Source organism: Moschus berezovskii, chromosome 14 (genome assembly GCF_049115385.1).
Source record: "Moschus berezovskii isolate FMDL1 chromosome 14, NW_MosBer_1.0, whole genome shotgun sequence".
Taxonomy (NCBI): domain Eukaryota; kingdom Metazoa; phylum Chordata; class Mammalia; order Artiodactyla; family Moschidae; genus Moschus; species Moschus berezovskii.
The window spans coordinates 3,743,792-3,764,005 of record NC_142473.1 but is presented as its reverse complement, the minus strand read 5'-3'; the positions used below and the strand labels follow the sequence as shown (position 1 = coordinate 3,764,005).

Below are 20,214 nucleotides of genomic sequence, written 5' to 3'. Positions count from 1 at the left end.
CATTCAGAAAACAGATCATGGCATCCGGTCCTATCACTTCATGGAAAATAGATGGGGAAGCAGTGGATACAGAGGGAGATTTTTTTTTTTTTTCCGGTGTGGGGGTGGGCTCCAAAGTCACTGCAGATGGTGACTGCAGTCATGAATTTAAAAGATGATTACTCCTTGGAAAAAAAGCTATGACCAACCTAGACAGCATATTAAAAAGCAGAGACATTACTTTGCCAACAAAGGTCGGTCTAGTCAAAGTTATGTTTTTTCCAGTAGTCATGTATGGATGTGAGACCTGGATTGTAAAGAAAGCTGAGCACTGAAGTATTGATGCTTTTGGACTGTGGTGTTGGAGAAGACTCTTGAAGTTCCTTGGACTGCAAGGAGATCTAACCAGTCCATCCTAAAGGAAATCAGTTCTGAATATTCATTGGAAGGACTGGTGCTGAAACTCTAATTCTTGGGCCACATGATTGGAAGAAATGACTCCTTGGAAAAGACCCTGATGTTGGGAAAGATTGAGGGTGGGAGGAGAAAGGGCTGACAGAGGATGAGATGGTTGGATGGCATAACTGATGCGATGAGCATGAGTCTGAGTAGGCTCCAGGAATTGGTGATGGACAGGGAGGCCTGGTGTGCTGAAGTCCATGGGGTCGCAAATAGTTGAAGACTACTGAAGAACTGAAGTGAACTGAATAGCAATTAACTTATAGTTTTTTTTATATGAATACTGTCCTTGTGTATCTCCCTATCACACTCTCTTTTTCATTTCTACGTAATATTCACTAAATTGAATAAGATGACTCATACAATTTTTGTTTTAAGAGACAAATATAATCTTGATGGCAAAAACTAACAAGTAAAGGACAGTAAAAGAAAATTACATAACAATCTTATTAATGATTATAGAATTTTAAATTATACATAAAATATTGACATATTAAACCAATCAATTAATAAAAAGATAAATATATAATGCTCATAGTAATTTTCTCAGGAAAAAACACATATTTTGATCAGAATTTTTTTTAAATATGTTACCATATCAAAATATTAAAGGAGTTAAATGAGGAAAGTTAGCTTGATAAATTCAACATTCACTCACTAAAAAGCAAAATATAACAAACAGACACATACAAAGAAAATACATGAGATAACTTTACTTAACATTTTAAGCATGAAATGTTAAGTACTGATACTTTCCTTGTTAGATGAGGAAGTCAAGGATACCCGCTTTTGCTATTTATTTAAAACTGTGCTAATGCAGATGACACTACCCTTATGGCAGAAAGTGAAGAGGAACTCAAAAGCCTCTTGATGAAAGTGAAAGAGGAGAGTGAAAAGGTTGGTTTGAAGCTCAACATTCAGAAAACAAAGATCATGGCATCTGGTCCCATCACTTCATGGGAAATAGATGGAAAAACAGTGGAAACAGTGTCAGACTTTGTTTTTTTGGGCTCCAAAATCACTGCAGATGCTGATTGCAGCCATGAAATTAAAAGACGCTTGCTCCTTGGAAGGAAAGTTATGACCAACCTTGATTGTATATTAAAAAGCAGAGACATTACTTTGCCAACCAAGGTCCGTCTAGTCAAGGCAATGGTTTTTCCCGTGGTCATGTATGGTTGTGAGAGTTGGACTGTGAAGAAGGCTGATCGCCGAAGAATCGATGCTTTTGAACTGTGGTGTTGGAGAAGACTCTTGAGAGTCCCTTATACTGCAAGGAGATCCAACCAGTCCATTCTAAAGGAGATCAATCCTGGATGTTCATTGGAGGGACTGATGCTAAAGCTGAAACTGCAATACTTTGGCCACCTCATGCGACGAGTTGACTCACTGGAAAAGACTCTGATGCTGGGAAAGGTTGGGGGCGGGAGGAGAAGGGGACGACGGAGAATGAGATGGCTGGATGGCATCACCGACTCTGTGGACATGAGTTTGAGTGTACTCCGGGAGTTGGTGATGGACAGGGAGGCCTGGCGTGCTGTGAATCATGGGGTCGCGGAGAGTCGGACACGACTGAGCGACTGAACTGAACTGAACTGAACTGAACTGAATGTTTTCAGCTAGTGAACCAAACACAAGAAAAAAATAAAAGGAATAACATTGGAAACAACATATCGAGAAAATGTTTAATTAGATATTATATGATATGCACATTGAAAATCCAAAAAAATTTACAAATAAATCATAAAATTATTTAGAGATATTTTTAGAGTTGCCAAAACACATTGAATCCTAGTGGCAAAACAATACACATTTTACAAATGACATTTAAAATAGTATGAAAAATAATCACACTTCGGGGTGGATTCATGTCAATGTATGGCAAAACCAATACACTATTGTAAAGTAATTAGCCTCCAATTAAAATAAATAAACTAAAAAAATAAAACAAAATAAAAAAGCAGCAAAGTTTTCTACTCTCATAATCTGTTCTCCAGTTAGAAGAAACAGTTTTGAACACAGCAATGAAGTTTGCTCCTAGAGGCATCAGAGAGGCACAGTGACTAGAAATATGCTTACAGAAATGCTGTAAAGAGCTGATAATGTCTTTAATTTCTTAGATAAAGTAACACACAGGAGGATTATACAGAATTACTTGTCTACCTATTTATCACATTTCACAATTCGAGAGAGAGAAGAGGAAAAAGAAAAAGAAGAGAAAAAGAAAGAAAGAAGACATGGAACAGAAATTATTTGCAAATGCGGAGGATTTTAGGATGTGGACAGTCTTTTGCTGTGCTGTGCTTAGTTTTTCAGTCTTATCTGACTCTTTGGGACCCCATGGACTGTAGTCCACAAGGCTCCTCTGTCCATGGGGCTTTTTCCAGGCAAGAATACTGCAGTGGGTTGTCATGCCCTCTTCTAGGGGATATTCCTAACCCAGGGAAAGAACCCAAGTCTCTCATATTGCAGGGAGATTCTTTAACATCTGAGCTACCAGAGAAGCCCATAGACAGTGTTAGATGATCGTTCAGTTCAGTTCAGTTCAGTCGCTCAGTCGTGTCCGACTCTCCGCGACCCCATGAATCACAGCACGCCAGGCCTCCCTGTCCATCACCAACTCCCGGAGTACACTCAAACTCATGTCCACAGAGTCGGTGATGCCATCCAGCCATCTCATTCTCCGTCGTCCCCTTCTCCTCCCGCCCCCAACCTTTCCCAGCATCAGAGTCTTTTCCAGTGAGTCAACTCGTCTCATGAGGTGGCCAAAGTATTGGAGTTTCAGCTTTAGCATCAGTCCCTCCAATGAACATCCAGGATTGATCTCCTTTAGAATGGACTGGTTGGATCTCCTTGCAGTATAAGGGACTCTCAAGAGTCTTCTCCAACACCACAGTTCAAAAGCATCGATTCTTCGGCGATCAGCTTTCTTCACAGTCCAACTCTCACATCCATACATGACCACAGGAAAAACCATTGCCTTGACTAGACGGACCTTGGTCGGCAAAGTAATGTCTCTGCTTTTTAATATACTATCAAGGTTGGTCATAACTTTCCTTCCAAGGAGCAAGCGTCTTTTAATTTCATGGCTGCAATCAGCATCTGCAGTGATTTTGGAGCCCAAAAAAACAAAGTCTGACACTGTTTCCACTGTTTTTCCATCTATTTCCCATGAAGTGATGGGACCAGATGCCATGATCTTTGTTTTCTGAATGTTGAGCTTCAAGCCAACATTTTCACTCTCCTCTTTCACTTTCATCAAGAGGCTTTTGAGTTCCTCTTCACTTTCTGCCATAAGGGTAGTGTCATCTTCATATCTGAGGTTATTGATATTTCTCCTTGCAATCTTGATTCCAGCTTGTGCTTCTTCCAGCCCAGCGTTCCTCATGATGTACTCTGCATATAAGTTAAATAAGCAAGGTGACAATATACAACCTTGACGCACTCCTTTTCCTATTTGGAACCAGTCTGTTGTTCCATGACCGGTTCTAACTGTTGCTTCCTGACCTGCATACAGGTTTCTCAAGAGGCAGGTCAGGTGGTCTGGGATTCCCATCTCTTTCAGAATGTTCCACAGTTTATTGTGATCCACACAGTCAAAGGCTTTGGCATAGTCAATGGAGCAGAAATAGATGTTTTTCTGAAACTCTCTTGCTTTCTCCATGATCCAGCGGATGTTGGCAATTTGATCTCTGGTGCCTCTGCCTTTTCTAAAACCTGCTTGAACATCTGGGAGTTCACGGTTTACATACTGCTGAAGCCTGGCTTGGAGAATTTTGAGCATGACTTTACTAGCGTGTGAGATGAGTGCAATTGTGCGGTAGTTTGAGCATTCTTTGGCATTGCCTTTCTTTGGGATTGGAATGAAGACTGACCTCTTCCAGTCCTGTGGCCACTGCTGAGTTTTCCAAATCTGCTGGCATATTGAGTGCAGCACTTTCACAGCATCATCTTTCAAGACTTGAAATAGCTCAACTGGAATTCCATCACCACCACTAGCTTTGTTCGTAGTGATGCTTTCTAAGGCCCACTTGACTCCACATTCCAAGATGTCTGGCTCTAGGTCAGTGATCACATTATCGTGACTATCTTGGTCGTGAAGATCTTTTTTGTACAGTTCTTCTGTGTATTCCTGCCACCTCTTCTTAATATCTTCTGCTTCTGTTAGGTCCATACCATGTCTGTCCTTTATCGAGCCCATCTTTGCATGAAAAGTTCCCTTGGAATCTCTAATTTTCTTGAAGAGGTCTCTTGTTTTTCCTATTCTGTTGTTTTCCTCTATTTCTTTGCATTGATCACTGAGGAAGGCTTTCTTATCTCTCCTTGCTATTCTTTGGAACTCTGCATTCAGATGCTTATATCTTTCCTTTTCTCCTTTGCTTTTCGCCTCTCTTCTTTTTACAGCTATTTGTAATTTAGCCTTTAACACTCTGAAAGTGAGACATATACATAATTATATTTCTTTTTTTTTTCTTTTAAACTGAAGGCGATATTTTAAAAGAACAGTGCAGTTTAAAAATCACGTTATATTTATATGATAGATATCATATATATGTGTATGTATATATATATATATATATATATATATATATAATTAATTTTCTCACAATATTGTATCCCATTGTGGCTCAGTTACTGAAGAATCCACATGTACTGTGGGAAACATGGGTTCCATCCCTGGATTGGGAAGATCCCCTGGAGGAGGGCATGGCAACCCACACTAGCATTCTTGATTGGAGATTCCCCATGGACAGAGAAGCCTGGTGGGCTGCAGTCCATGCAGTCACAAAGAGTAGGACACAGATAAGAGAATAAGCACATGTTTGAAGATAAATGCAATACTCATCAACACACTGTTTAAAGCACATTTAAGAAAGTGCTTTGCTCTATCTCTCCCTCCTCACTCAAAATTACATTGGGTGGGAAAACACTTTGGTGTTGATTAATTTTCTGATGCTCTCCTTCACATCATTATTTCTAAGGTTGTAGATAGAGAATTTAACATGGGGATCACTACTGTGAAAAGCACTGTGGCTATTTGATGAAAAGCCATGAGCTTCTGGAGTTCGGCACAGAGTAGAGAAGAAGGATGACCCCATGGAAAATGGTGATGGCAGTCAGGTGGGAGGCACAGGTGGAGAAGGCTTTTCGGAGTCCCCCGGCTGAAGGCATCTTGATGATTGTGACAACTATGAAAACATAGGAGGTGAGAATAATCAGGAGGTGACACACCTCATTGAGAGTAGAAATGATAAAACATGTCATCTGACTGAAGTAAAGGTCAGAGAAAGAGGCAGAGACAATGCAGAATCCTCACAGCCAAAGTAACGCATGATGTTAGAACCACAGAAGGACAGCTCCAAATGAGAACATGTGATTGTCAGGGAACACGTTCCACCCCACGTGTAGGTCCCAGTGTCCAGGTTGCTGCGGGGCTTAGGAGACACAGTAACTCTGGACAGCAGGGGGTACAAACAGCCACAAAGCGGTCATGGGCCATCACTGTTAGCATGGACATTTCTATAATCACAAGTGTGCAACCAAAGAAGAACTGCATTATGCAACCCACGTAGGAGATGGTCCTTACGTCCACAACCAAGATCTCTAAGAGTTTAGGTTTGGTTATAGAAGAGTAACAAAAGTCAAGAAAGGAGAGATGGCTGAGAAAGAAGTACATGGGGGTGTAAAGTTTGGGATTTATTCTGATGATCACAATCATACCCAGGATTCTCAGCACAGAGACTGTATAGACAGCAAAGAACACCAAGAATAGGGGCACCTGGAGCTGTGGGTATTCTGAGAAGCCCAAGACAAAGGTGATTCCAGCACTCTGATTTCTCTCATCCATCACTGTGGTTCCTGCCAGAGAAAATCAGAGTTCACCCTAAGCAACCAGACATGACAGAAGTAGAGGGTGTTTTTTTTTTTTTTCCCAGCCTGGACAGGAGACTGGTCTGCAGTGGTGAAGTCTGGAATTTCCTAGAAATGCGAATAAGACACGGTTGGAGCCCAGATGGTATACCATGTGTCTACAGGTGTGGAGAGTACAAATCAGCTTCTGATGGAGGGGCAAGGAGAGGATGGACTGAGATAAACTGAGTGTCACAGTGACTCAGAAAATGTCCTTGTTTGAATTTTCTCAGCCTTCTCAGCTCTGTCTCCCTTTTCTCCACATGGATAATTCCATTATTTAGCTTCATTTAATTGAACTTGTTAATTACACTTGCAAATTCTTATGTTTGTTCAGGCCATTATAACTTCTGAAGATGTTTTCTGTTTTTCTCTCACTTTTCCTTATTGCTCTTCAATCAGAGAGAGGCTTCCCAGGTAGTGCAGAGTAAAGAATCCTCCTGATAGTGCAGGAGATGCAAGGGACCTGAGTTCAATCCCTGGGTCAGGAATATCCCCAGGGAAAAGAATTGGCAACCCACTCCAGTATCCTTGCTGGTGAAATCTGATGGATGGAGGAGACTGGAGGGCTACAGTCCATGGCATTGCAAGTCACACAACTGAGAGATACAGCACCCACCTTATCAGAGAAGACTCAGGTTATGGTCCCTTAATGATTTCACCAACTGGTCAATTGGTTCAAAGTTTAAGTTTTTCAAGACACATATTAGAGGAGGGGGAAATGTAGTGCCATTTCTTTCTTCCTAATATCTTAATATGCTGACCACTTTTAACTGATATGGCCCATGTGTAATGGATTTTATTTCTCTTTTTAAATATCTAGTGTGACAAGTAGAATTAGAGGTGTGGTTTTTTTCTTCCCCAATGAAAAATCTGTCATGTTTCATCATTGTAATACTAAATGCCTTCTAAAGGTATGTAAAATAATAAAATATAATGATACCAATTGAAAAGCAACAATTAGACAATTCTGTGAGATCCTTCTAAGCTAATATTGGAAAGAGTCCATAGACCTGAGACACTTTAAAAATTTCACTTTTGTGGGTCAGTCACAAATTTACTAACCTAGAATCTTTATAGAGTGTTTCCTACCAAGCTGCTTAGAAAATAAAGAAACAATAATAATAATATTAAATTTTTTAAAAGTACTGACCTTTCTTCTGAGCATCAAACTCAGAGCACAAAGTGTAATTTTGCTTAAGATTTTGTGTTTATTTTTCTAGGTGGCATACTTATTCTCAGTCAATTATTTTGTGTACATACCATGGAGGAAGTCAATTAAAAAACCACTGAATGGCTGCATTATAAAAGCATACATGATTCATTAACATAAGTGGTAACATGATTTCAATGTTAAATCAGTAGATAAGAAGACTAACTTCTTTTTGCTGGGAGAGTTACCTGGGAAGCTTAGACAGGGGCAGTAGTTATCTGATATTTTCTAATATCATGTGTCTCATATACATTTCATAATATTTTAGAAAAGGTGTTAATATATATATTTATATAATATGCTGCTACTGCTACTGCTAGCTGCTAAGTCACTTCAGTCGTGTCCGACTCTGTGTGACCCCATAGACAGAAGCCCACCAGGCTCCCCCATCCCTGGGATTCTCCAGGCAAGAACACTGGAGTGGGTTGCCATTTCCTTCTCCATTTATTTGTATAATATAAATAATATAAAATATAATATATGTTTTATAATACACAATAATTTAATAACATAAAATCTAAAATGTATTTAATCAAAACAAATTTATAAATGTAATGTTTGACAATCTAAATGCATAATATAAAAATAAACATACTTTGAAAACTATATTAAATTGCATTTTTCAGTATGTCTATGGACATTTAAACAAATACACACAAGTAAGAACTATTTATTTCCAAACATTTTCACTGCAGATGTATCCCATGCAAATAAAAAATAAACATTGGGGTACAATTAAAGTACAAATCTCAAGAGATCAAAGGTGCTAATTGATCAATTCCTTTATGATATATATTTGTGAATTTAAAGAGAGATTCTGGTATAAAAGACAGTTTAAGATTAGATTTCTGAGATAATCCTTGTCATGAGACTGCTTTAAAATAACACTGAGGACAAAATGAATTCTGAATACAAATCTAAATTTGAGCTAAAAAATAGATTCGAATTCTTGAGAGGGTACATGCAAATAAACAATCACTTTGCTAATTTAGCTCTTATTTTATCCTGTCTTTGGAAGGTGCTATACGTATTTTCCATAATTGTCACCAAAACCACCAGCATTCTCCTCATCAACTTCCTGATATCATTAGGGCCCATTATGTCAGAAACAGAGCTCTGTGATAACAGACACAGCAGCAGCTCAAACAGCCACAATTCCAAGCCATCTTAGTGGGGGTTCACGGAGTTCAGAATTATAGATGGGGCAAATATAGTTATGTGCCAAAAATTGTGATGAATTTTGAAAGTATTACACAATGTTTTCTCTTCCTATTTCTTGATCATAAAATTTAAAAAAGTTGGAAGAGTCATGAAAGAAAAGGGAGTTTCCTTTTGATGATTAAATCTCAGCTAAGTCTAATTTTATCACTCTCTTCTTTACATTATTGTGTAGTTTAGTGTGTTTCCCACAATGAGACAGGTTTTATTTTTATATACGGGAAACTTCCAGTAACCTTTAAGAAAAATGCCTTTAATGACAGCCAAGACAAAATGTTTTCATTGCTGCTGCTGCTGCTGCTGCTAAGTCGCTTCAGTCGTGTCCGACTCTGTGCGACCCCACAGATGGCAGCCAACTAGGCTCTGCCGTCCCTGGGATTCTCCAGGCAAGAACACTGGAGTGGGTTGCTATTTCCTTCTCCAATGTGTGAAAGTGAAGTCGCTCAGTCGTGTCTGACTAGTAGCGACCCCATGGACTGCAGCCCACCAGGCTCTTCTGTCCATGCAATTTTCCAGGCAAGAGTACTGGAGTGGCTTGCCATTGCCTTCTCCGATGTTTTCATTGACTAAATGCTAAATAAAGGAATGAATGGATAAATAAATAGGGACACTGTGAGCATGAGAGATACTAAGGGATTAAGTATACTTTTTATAACACAAGATTACTTTGGGTTACTCAAGCAGAGTGCCACATGTCTGAAATAAACCACATTTAATATCACAAGGTCCTATGCTGTAAAGAGCAATATTGCATAGGAACCTGGAATGTTAGGCCCATCAATCAAGGCAAATTGGAAGTGGACAAACAGGAGATGGCAAGAGTGAACGTCGACATTCTAGGAATCAGTGAACTAAACTGGACTGGAATGGGTGAATTTAACTCAGATGACTATTATATCTACTACTGTTGGCAGGAATCCCTTAGAAGAAATGGAATAGCCATAATGGTCAACAAAAGAGTCCGAAATGCAGTACTTGGATGCAATCTTAAAAACGACAGAATGAGTTCTGTTCCTTTCCAAGGCAAACCATTCAATATTACAGTAATCTAGGCCTATGCCTCAATGAGTAACACGGAAGAAGCCGAAGTTGAACCATTCTATGAAGACATACAAGACCTTTTAGAACTAAGACCCAAAAAACATATCCTTTTCATTATAGGGGACTGGAATGCAAAAGTAGGAAGTCAAGAAAAGCTGGAGTAACAGGCAATGTTGGATGTGGATCACGAAATGAAGCAAGACAAAGACGAATAGAGTTTTGCCAAGAGAATGCACTGGTCATAGCAAACACCCTCTTCCAATAACGCAAGAGAAGACTCTACACATGGAAATCACCAGATGGTCAACACTGAAATCAGATTGATTATATTGTTTGCAGCCAAGATGGAGAAGCTGTATACAGTTAGCAAAAACAAGACCAGGAGCTGACTGTGGCTCACATCATGAACTCCTTATTGCCAAATTCAGACTTAAATTGAAGAAAGTAGGAAAAACCACTAGACTATTCAGATATTACCTAAATCAATTCCCTTATGCTTATACAGTGGAAGTGAGAAGTAGATTAAAGGGACTAGATCTGATAGATAGAGTGCCTGATGAACTCTGGACGGAGGTTCGTGACATTGTACAGGAGACAAGGACCGAGACCATCCCCATGGAAAAGAAATGCAAAAAGCAAAATGGCTGTCTGAGGAGGCCTTACAAATAGCTGTGAAAAGAAGAGAAGTGAAAAGCAAAGGAGAAAAGGAAAGATATAAGCATCTGAATGCAGAGTTCCAAAGAATAGCAAGGAGAGATAAGAAAGCATTCCTCAGCGATCAATGCAAAGAAACAGAGGAAAACAACAGAATAGGAAAAACAAGAGATCTCTTCAAGAAAATTAGAGATTCCAAGGGAACATTTCATGCAAAGATGGGCTCGATAAAGGACAGAAATGGTTTGGACCTAACAGAAGCCGAAAATATTAAGAAGAGGTGGCAAGAATATACAGAAGAACTGGACAAAAATGATCTTCACGGCCAAGATAATCATGATAACGTGATCACTGACCTAAAGCCAGACATCTTGGAATGTGAAGTCAAGTGGGCCTTAGAAAGAATCACTACGAACAAAGCTAGTGGAGGTGATGGAATTACAGTTGAGCTGTTTCAAATCTTGCAAGATCATGCTGTGAAAGTGCTGCACTCAATATGCCAGCAAATTGGGAAAACTCAGCAATGGCCACAGGACTGGAAAAGGTCGGTCTTCATTCCAATCCCATTGAAAGGGAATACCAAAGAATGCTCAAACTACCACACAATTACACTCATCTCACACACTAGTAAAGTCATGCTCAAAATTCTCCAAGACAGGCTTCAGCAGTATCTGAACCATGAACTCCCAGATGTTCAAGCAGGTTTTAGAAAATGCAGAGGCATCAGAGATCAAATTGCCATCATTCGCTGGATCATGGACAAACCAAGAGAGTTCCAGAAAACCATCTATTTCTGCTTCATTGACTATGCCAAAGCCTTTGACTGTGTGGATCACAAGAAACTGTGGAAAATTCTGAAAGAGATGGAAATACCAGACCACCTGACGTGCCTATTGAGAAACCTGTATGAAGGTCAGGAGGAAACAGTGAGAAGTGTCATGGAACAACAGACTGGTTCCAAATAGGAAAAGGAGTATGTCAAAGTTGTATATTGTCACCCTACTTATTTAACTTATGTGCAGAGTACATCAGGAGGAACGCTGTGCTGGAAGAAGCACAAGCTGGAATCAAGATTGCTTGGAGAAATATCAGTAACGTCAGATATGCAGATGACACCATCCTTATGGCAGAAAGCGAAGAGGAACTCAAAAGCCTCTTGATGAAAGTGAAAGATGAAAGTGAAAAGGTTGGCTTGAAGCTCAACATTCAGAAAACAAAGATCATGGCATCTGGTCCCATCACTTCATGGGAAATAGATGGGGAAACAGTGGAAAGAGTGTCAGACTTTATTTTTTTGTGCTCCAAAATCACTGCAGATGCTGATTGCAGTCATGAAATTAAAAGACGCTTACTCCTTGGAAGGAAAGTTATGACCAAGTTAGATTGTATATTAAAAAGCAGAGACATTACTTTGCCAAAAAAGGTCCGTCTAGTCAAGGCTATGGTTTTTTCCGTGGTCATGTATGGATGTGAGAATTGGACTGTGAAGAAAGCTGATCACTGAAGAATTGATGCTTTTGAAGTGTGGTGCTGGAGAAGACTCTTGAGAGTCCCTTGGACTCAAAGGAAATCCAACCAGTCCATTTTAAAGGAGATCAGTCCTGGGTGTTCATTTGAAGGACTGATGTTGAAGCTGAAACTGCAATACTTTGGCCACCTCATGCGACGAGTTGACTCACTGGAAAAGACTCTGATGCTGGGAAGGATGGGGGGCAGGAGGAGAAGGGGACGACAGAGAACGAAATGGCTGGATGGCATCACCGACTAGACGGACATGAGTTTGAGTGAACTCCGGGAGTTGGTGATGGACAGGGAGGCCTGGCGTGCTGTGATTCATGGGGTCACAGAGTTGGACACGACTGACCAACTGAACTGAATTGAACTGAACTGAATGTCACACCAGTTTCAGTTTTACTTATTTATCACAAGTTTTTGTCAATATAACTAGTCAAATAAGTTATTTGATTTTTAGTTAAATCATTTTATATTTAACTTTCTGTTTTAAATATAACAAATCATATTCATTTTACCATTTGTAGGCTTCTTTGCACCATATTATTGAGTCGAATCCTGAAATTGGCAATGAATTAGCTATTGCCTAATGGTGTAGGTAACCAAGTGTTTCATGTTGAAAATAAACCACAGAGACCTAACAATTTGGCTGCATCATAGACAATGTTCCCAAATTAGAAATGTTTACCAATAGAAAGAATGCTATGTGATAGGAAAAATGTGTAGAGAATTTTAGTATTAACATGTAAAATAAGCAGAATGTTTCTTTCCTTTTATATTAATATATAAATCCTGCACATGTGGACGAGTTCTGTTCCTAGAGCAGATTAATAAGTCCAGTTTTTTCATTAAGTCCAACAAAGTTAGCCTAAGTACCCAGTTAACACAATCAGATATATACTTCTGTCCTGTAGTAGTTTTTTACACAACTAATGCATAAAAAACAAACACAAAAGAGAAAGAAAACATTTTAAATCTTATAGAACAGTGCCTTGAAAAGTGCAGTACTACAGAATAACAGCTGGCATACAGGGGCTGGCACTGAGTGAGCAGGCAAGAAGAGTTACAGACTGAAGGGAAGAGAGAAGCCGGGAGATGGCAGAGCTGAAGATCATCAGCGATAGTAACAGGGAAAGCTGCAGTGTCACTCAGGCCTGAGGCTGATGCACAGGTTCTTGTTCCTTGCCTGATTCAGTTCTATCCATGAATACCCTCTTGAAAAATCGATCCAGAGATGTCTGAGTAGTAACTCTTTTATTCTTGTCATTGATGACATGCTAGCAATGGATTACATTCTGAACGGCTGCTGCAGCTTTCACATACCATTCTACATTCGGGTCCTGTGCCTCAAAAAATTAAGTGTCTCCTCCAATAAATAAAATCCCCATACCATTTCCTGAATCTCTTCTGAGCAGTACCAGCTCCGTCACTGCTGCTTTTATGCTTGCTTCCACCCAACCTGCACTTGAAATAAAAATACTTCACTACTGTACTCCACAGAGAAATGTACAGTAAAAAACACAAAAGCACAATCAATTGTAGAGGATGGACAGTGTACGCTAGACATGTAAGCTGATATGATTACATGTGTGTGTGTGTGTTAGTCACTCAATTGTGTCCAAATCTTTGGACACATGCTCACCAAGTGACTCCATAGAGCCATGGACTCTAGCTCACCAGGGTCCTCTGTACATGGGATTCTCCAGGCAAGAATGCTGGAGTGGGTTGCCATGCCCTTCTCCATTTTATATACATATATAATATCTCACTATATGTAAATATATGAATATATTTTATAAATTATATACATATATATTTGCAAAATTTAGCAAGCTTTATTGAGTCCAAGGAACTATTAAATATGCCCACTGAAGATCTCATTAAGCACCTAAAACAACCTTGTAAAGTAGCTATTGGATGTTGAAATATTATGACTGCCACATAAGGTATCATTATATATCAAAACTTAAATTTCCAGCTGAGCTTCATGTTTTCTAAGAATATCACATAATCAGTTACAGTATGTAAGCTTCTAAGTATATGAATTGGATCCCAGTCAAAGCCTTTGACTGTGTGGATCACAATAAACTGTGGAAAATTCTGAAAGAAAGGATAATACCAGAACACCTGACCTGCCTCTTGAGAAACCTATATGCAGGTCAGGAAGCAACAGTTAAAACTGGAAATGGAACAACAGACTGCTTCCAATTAGGAAAAGGAGTACGCCAAGGCTGCATATTGTCACCCTGCTTATTTAACTTTTATGCAGAGTACAACATGAGGAACGCTGGGCTGGAAGAAGCACAGGCTGGAATCAAGATTGCGGGGAGAAATATCAATAACCTCAGATATGCAGATGAAAACCACTCTTATGGCAGAAAGTGAAGAGGAACTCAAAAGCCTCTTGATGAAAGTGAAAGAGGAGAGTGAAAAGGTTGGCTTAAAGCTCAACCTTCAGAAAACAAAGATCATGGCATCTGGTCCCATCACTTCATGGGAAATAGATGGGTAAACAGTGGAAACAGTGTCAGACCTTATTTTTCTGGGCTCCAAAATCACTGCGGATGCTGATTGTAGCCATGAAATTAAAAGACGCTTACTCCTTGGAAGGAAAGTTATGACAAACCTTGATAGTATATTCAAAAGCAGAGACATTACTTTGCCAACAAAGGTTCGTCTAGCCAATGCTATGGTTTTACCCGTGGTCATGTATGGATGTGAGAGTTGGACTGTGAAGAAAGCTGATCGCCGAAGAATCAATGCTTTTGAACTGTGGTGTTGGCGAAGACTCTTGAGAGTCCCTTGTACTGCAAGAAGTTCCAACCGGTCCATTCTAGAGGAGATCAATCCTGGGTGTTCATTGGAAGGAGTGATGCTAAAGCTGAAACTGCAATATTTTGGCCACCTCATGCGACAAGTTGACTCACTGGAAAAGTCTCTGATGTTGGGAATGGTTGGGGGCGGGAGGAGAGGGGGACGACCGAGAATGAGATGGCTGGATGGCATCACCAACTCTGTGGACATGAGTTTGAGTGAACTCTGGGTGTTGGCGATGGACAGGGAGGCCTGGCGTGCTGTGATTCATGGGGTCGCAGAGAGTCGGACACGACTGAGTGACTGAACTAAAGTGAACTGAATATATTTACAGTGTTTGGTTAGGTGTCCTCATACAACAACACGAAAAGGCCATAAGTATATTATACACTCTTTGGTGAGCCTGCCTGCCATTTCCCACCATCCCACCCTCTAGGTCATGACAGAGCACCATGCTGGGCTCCCTATATTATATAGCAACTTCCCACCAGCTAGCCATTTTCCGTATGGTAGTGGCAATGTTTCAATGCTACTCTCTCAATTCGTCCCACCCTCTCCTTCTCCAGCTGAGTTCACAAGTCCTTCCTCTACATCTGTGAATCTATTTCTGCCCTTCAAATATTCAGCAGTACCATTTTACAAGATTTCATGTGTATGCATTAATATACTATATTTGCTTTTCTCTTTCTGACTTACTTCACTGAGTTTTTATCACAGTTTCTAGGTTCATCCAATTCAGTTAATCTGACTCGTATTTGTTCCTTTTCATGGCTGAGTAATATTTCATAGTGTATAAGTTCCACAACTTCTTTATCCATTGTTCTCTTGATAGAAATTAGGTTGCTTCCATGCCCTGGCTATTTTAAATAGTGTTGCAATGGTCATTGGTGTACATATGTCTTTTTAGAGGTATGGTTTTCACAGGGTATATGGCCAGTAGGGGATTTGTTGCATCATAAGTTAGATTTATTCCTACTTTTTAAAGAAACCTACATTCCTTCTCCACAGTGGCTGTAACCCTTTACGTGTCTACCAACACTACAAGAGTGTTCCCTTTCTTCCATGTCCTGTCCAGCATTTATTATTTGTAGACTTGTTGATGATGGCCATTCTGACTGGTGTGAGGTGATACCTCATGGAGTTTTCATTCAGTTCAGTTCAGTCGCTCAGTCGTGTCTGACTCTTTGCGATCACATGAATCACAGCACGCCAGGCCTCCCTGTCCATCACCAACGGCCAAAGTTCACTCAAACTCATATCCTTCGAGTCGCTGATACCATCCAGCCATCTCATTCTCTGTCTTCCCCTTCTCCTCCCACCCCCAATCCTTCCCAGCATCAGAGTCTTTTCCAGTGAGTCAACTCGTTGCATGAGGTAGCCAAAGTATTGGAGTCTCAGCTTTGGCATCAGTCCTTCCAATGAACACCCAGGATTGATCTCCTTTAGAATGGATCTCCTTTAGATTGTATCTCCTTCCAGTCCAAGGGACCCTCAAGAGACTTCTCCAACACCACAGTTCCAAAGCATCATTCTTCAACGTTCAGCTTTCTTCACAGTCGAACTCTCACATCCGTACATGGCCACTGGAAGAACCATAGCCTTGACTAGATGGACATTTGTTGGCAAAGTAATGTCTCGGCGTTTTAATATACTATCTAAGTTGGTCGTAACTTTCCTTCCAAGGAGTAAGCGTCTTTTAATTTCATGGCTACAATCAGCATCCGCAGTGATTTTGGAGCCAAAAATAAATAAATAAATAAAGTTTGACACTGTTTCCACTGTTTCCCCATATATTTCCCATGAAGTGATGGGGCCAGATGCCATGATCTTTGTTTTCTGAATGTTGAGCTTCAAGCCAACCTTTTCACTCTCCTCTTTCACTTTCATCAAGAGGCTTTTGAGTTACCCTTCACTTTCTGCCATAAGGATGGTGTCATCTGCATATCTGAGGTTATGGATATTTCTCCCAGCAATCTTGATTCCAGCTTGTGCTACTTATAGCCCAGCATTCCTCATGATGTGCTCTGCATATAAGTTAAAAAAGCAGGGTGATAGTATACAACCTTGACTTACTCCTTTTCCTAATTGGAAGCAGTCTGTTCCATTTCCAGTTCTTACTGTTGCTTCTTGACCTGCATACAGGTTTGTCAATAGGCAGGTCAGGGGGTCTGGCATTCCCATCTCTTTCAGAATTTTCCACAGTTTATTGTGATCCACACAGTCAAAGGCTTTGGCATAGTCAATGAAGCAGAAATAGATGGTTTTCTGGAACTCTCTTGCTTTTTTCATGATCCAGTTGATGTTGGCAATTTGATCTCTGGTGCCTCTGCATTTTCTAAAACCTGCTTGAACATCTGGAGGTTCACAGTTCACATATTGCTGAAGCCTTTTTTGGAGAATTTTGAGCATGACTTTACTAGCGTGTGAGATGAGTACAATTGTGCGGTAGTTTGAGCATTCTTTGGCTCAACTGAATGAAGACTGACCTTTTCCAGTCCTGTGCCTGCTGAGTTTTCCCAATTTGCTGGCATATTGAATTCAGCACTTTCACAGCATCATCTTTCAGGATTTGAAATAGCTCAACTGGAATTCCATCACCTCCACTAGCTTTGTTAGTAGTGATGCTTTCTAAGGCCCACTTGACTTCACATTCCAAGATGTCTGGCTTTAGGTCAGTGATCACGTTATCATGATTATCTTGGCCGTGAAGATCATTTTTGTCCAGTTCTTCTGTATATTCTTGCCACCTCTTCTTAATATTTTCGGCTTCTGTTAGGTCCAAACCATTTCTGTCCTTTATCGAGCCCATCTTTGCATGAAATGTTCCCTTGGAATCTCTAATTTTCTTGAAGAGGTCTCTTGTTTTTCCTATTCTGTTGTTTTCCTCTATTTCTTTGCATTGATCGCTGAGGAATGCTTTCTTATCTCTCCTTGCTATTCTTTGGAACTCTGCATTCAGATGCTTATATCTTTCCTTTTCTCCTTTGCTTTTCACTTCTCTTCTTTTCACAGCTATTTGTACTACCTCCTCAGACAGCCATTTTGCTTTTTGCATTTCTTTTCCATGGGGATGGTCTTGGTCCCTGTCTCCTGTACAATGTGACGAACCTCCGTCCATAGTTCATCAGGCACTCTATCTATCAGATCTAGTCCCTTAAACCTATTTCTTACTTCCACTGTATAATCATAAGCAATTTGATTTAGGTAATATCGAATGGTCTAGTGATTTTCCCTACTTTCTTCAATTTAAGTCTGAATTTGGCAATAAGGAGTTCATGATCTAAGCCACAGTCAGCTCCAGGTCTTGCTTTTGCTAACTGTATAGCATTTCCTTAATAATGAGTGTTAATAATGAGTGTTTGTTGGCCTTCTTTATGTCTTCTTTCGAGAAATTTGATCATGTCATCTGCTCACTTTTCAATTGGTTGCTTTTTTCCTAATATTAGGCTCGATGATCTACTTGTGTACTTTGTAGATAATCTTTTGTCAGTTGCTTCGTTTACAATTATTTTCTCCTATTCTGAGGATTGTCTTTTCATGTTGTCTATAGTTTTCTTTGCAGTTTAAATACTTTGAAGTTTCTCTATATGCCATTTTTTTTGTTTGCTTTTATTTCAGTCATTCTAGGAGGTGGATCAAAGAGGATCTTGCTGTGAGAAATGTCAAAGATACAGGATGCTCGGGGCTCGTGTACTGGGATGAACCAGAGGGACGGGATGGGGAGGGAGCTGGAAGGGGGCTTCAAATGGGGGAACACTTGTATACCCGGGGCAGATTCATGTCAATGTATGGCAAAACAATACAATAATATAAAGTAATTAGCCTCCAATTAAAATAAATTTCAAAATAAATAAATAAGGTAAAAGAAAAAGAGAGTGTTCTGCCTATGTTTTCCCCTAAGAATTTTATAGTTTCTGGCCTTACTTTTTGTCTTTAATCCATTGTTAATTATTCTAATTTCATTATTTTACATGTAGTTGTACAGTTTCCCAGCACCACTTACTGAAGGGTCTCTCTTTTCTGTCCTTTCTCCATTGTACATTCTTGCCTCCCGTGTCAAACAAAACGTGCCTATAGGAGTCAAGGTTTATCTCTCAGCTTCGTATCTCGTTCCATTGCTCTATGTTTCTGTTTTTGTGCCTGTACCACAGTGTCTTGGTAGTATAGTCTGAAGTCATAAAGTTTGATTCCTCCAGCCCCACATTTCTTTCCAAGATTGCTTTGGCCCTTCTGGGTCTGTTTTCCCCCATATAAATTGTAAAATTATTAGTCCTAGTTTTTTTAAAAAAATGTCATTGTTTGTTTGATAAGGATGAATTGAATCTGCAGATTGTTTTGGGTAGTATAGTCATTTTCACAACATTGATTTCTTTCAATTCAAGAACATGGCATATCTTTCTATCTGTTTGTTTCATCTTTGCTATCTTTCATCATACAGTCTGTCTTTCTGCATATATGTGTTTTGTCTGTTTAGGTAGGTTTATTCCTAGCAATTGGAGAAGAAAATGGCAACCCATTCCAGTACTCTTGTCTGGTAAATCCCATGGACAGAGGAGCCTGGTAGGGTACAGTCCATGGGGCCCCGAAGTGTTGGACAGGACTGAGTGACTTCACTTTCATGCATTGGAGAAGGAAATGGCAACCCACTCTAGTGTTCTTGCCTGGAGAATTCCAGGGACTGGTGAGCCTGGTGGGCTGACATCTATGGGGTCGCACAGAGTCAGACACAACTGAAGCAACTTAGCAGCAGCAGCAGCGTTCCTAGCTATGCTGTTCTTCTTGTTGCGGTTGGGAATGGCACTGTTTCCTTAGTTTCTGTTTCTGATTTTTCTTGTTGTGCTATACGTATGCAAATGATTTCTGTGTATTAATTTTGTATCCCGTGCTTTACTAAATTCACTGATTAGCTCTAGTAATTTTTTGGTTCTATCTTTAGGGTCTTCTGTGAATAGAAACAGGCCCCCTGCATTCAATGAGAGATGGATTTTTCTTATCCAATAGGCATTCTTTTTCGTTTTCTTCTCTGATTGCTGTGTCTATGACTTACAAAACTATATTGAATAATAGGAAGGAGAGTGGGCACCATGGTCTTGATCCTGATCTTAGAGAAAATGCTTAAATTTTGACACCATTGAGGAAAATGTGCTGAGAGATTTTACTATATGACCTTTATTATGTTGAAGTAGATTTCTTCCATGCCCAATTATGGGGCTTTTTAAAATCATAAACTGGTGTTTAATTTTGTCAAAACCTTTCTCTGCATCGATGGAGATAATCTTATGGTTTTTATCTTTCCATTTGTTAATATAGTGTATCACATTGATTTTCACATAGTGAAGAATCCTTGCATCCCTGGGATAAACCCCACTTGAACGTGGTGCATGATCCTTTTCATGTGTTTTGTTTTGTTTTTG

The 20,214-nt window shown here is 39.8% G+C and overlaps 1 pseudogene; it reads right to left on the bottom strand.

Annotated features, from left to right (window-relative positions):
• Positions 1 to 5,348: 5,348 nt before the first annotated feature.
• On the bottom strand, positions 5,349 to 6,286 carry LOC129553511 (olfactory receptor 1165-like; annotated as a pseudogene).
• Between the last annotated feature and the right edge of the window lie 13,928 nt (positions 6,287 to 20,214).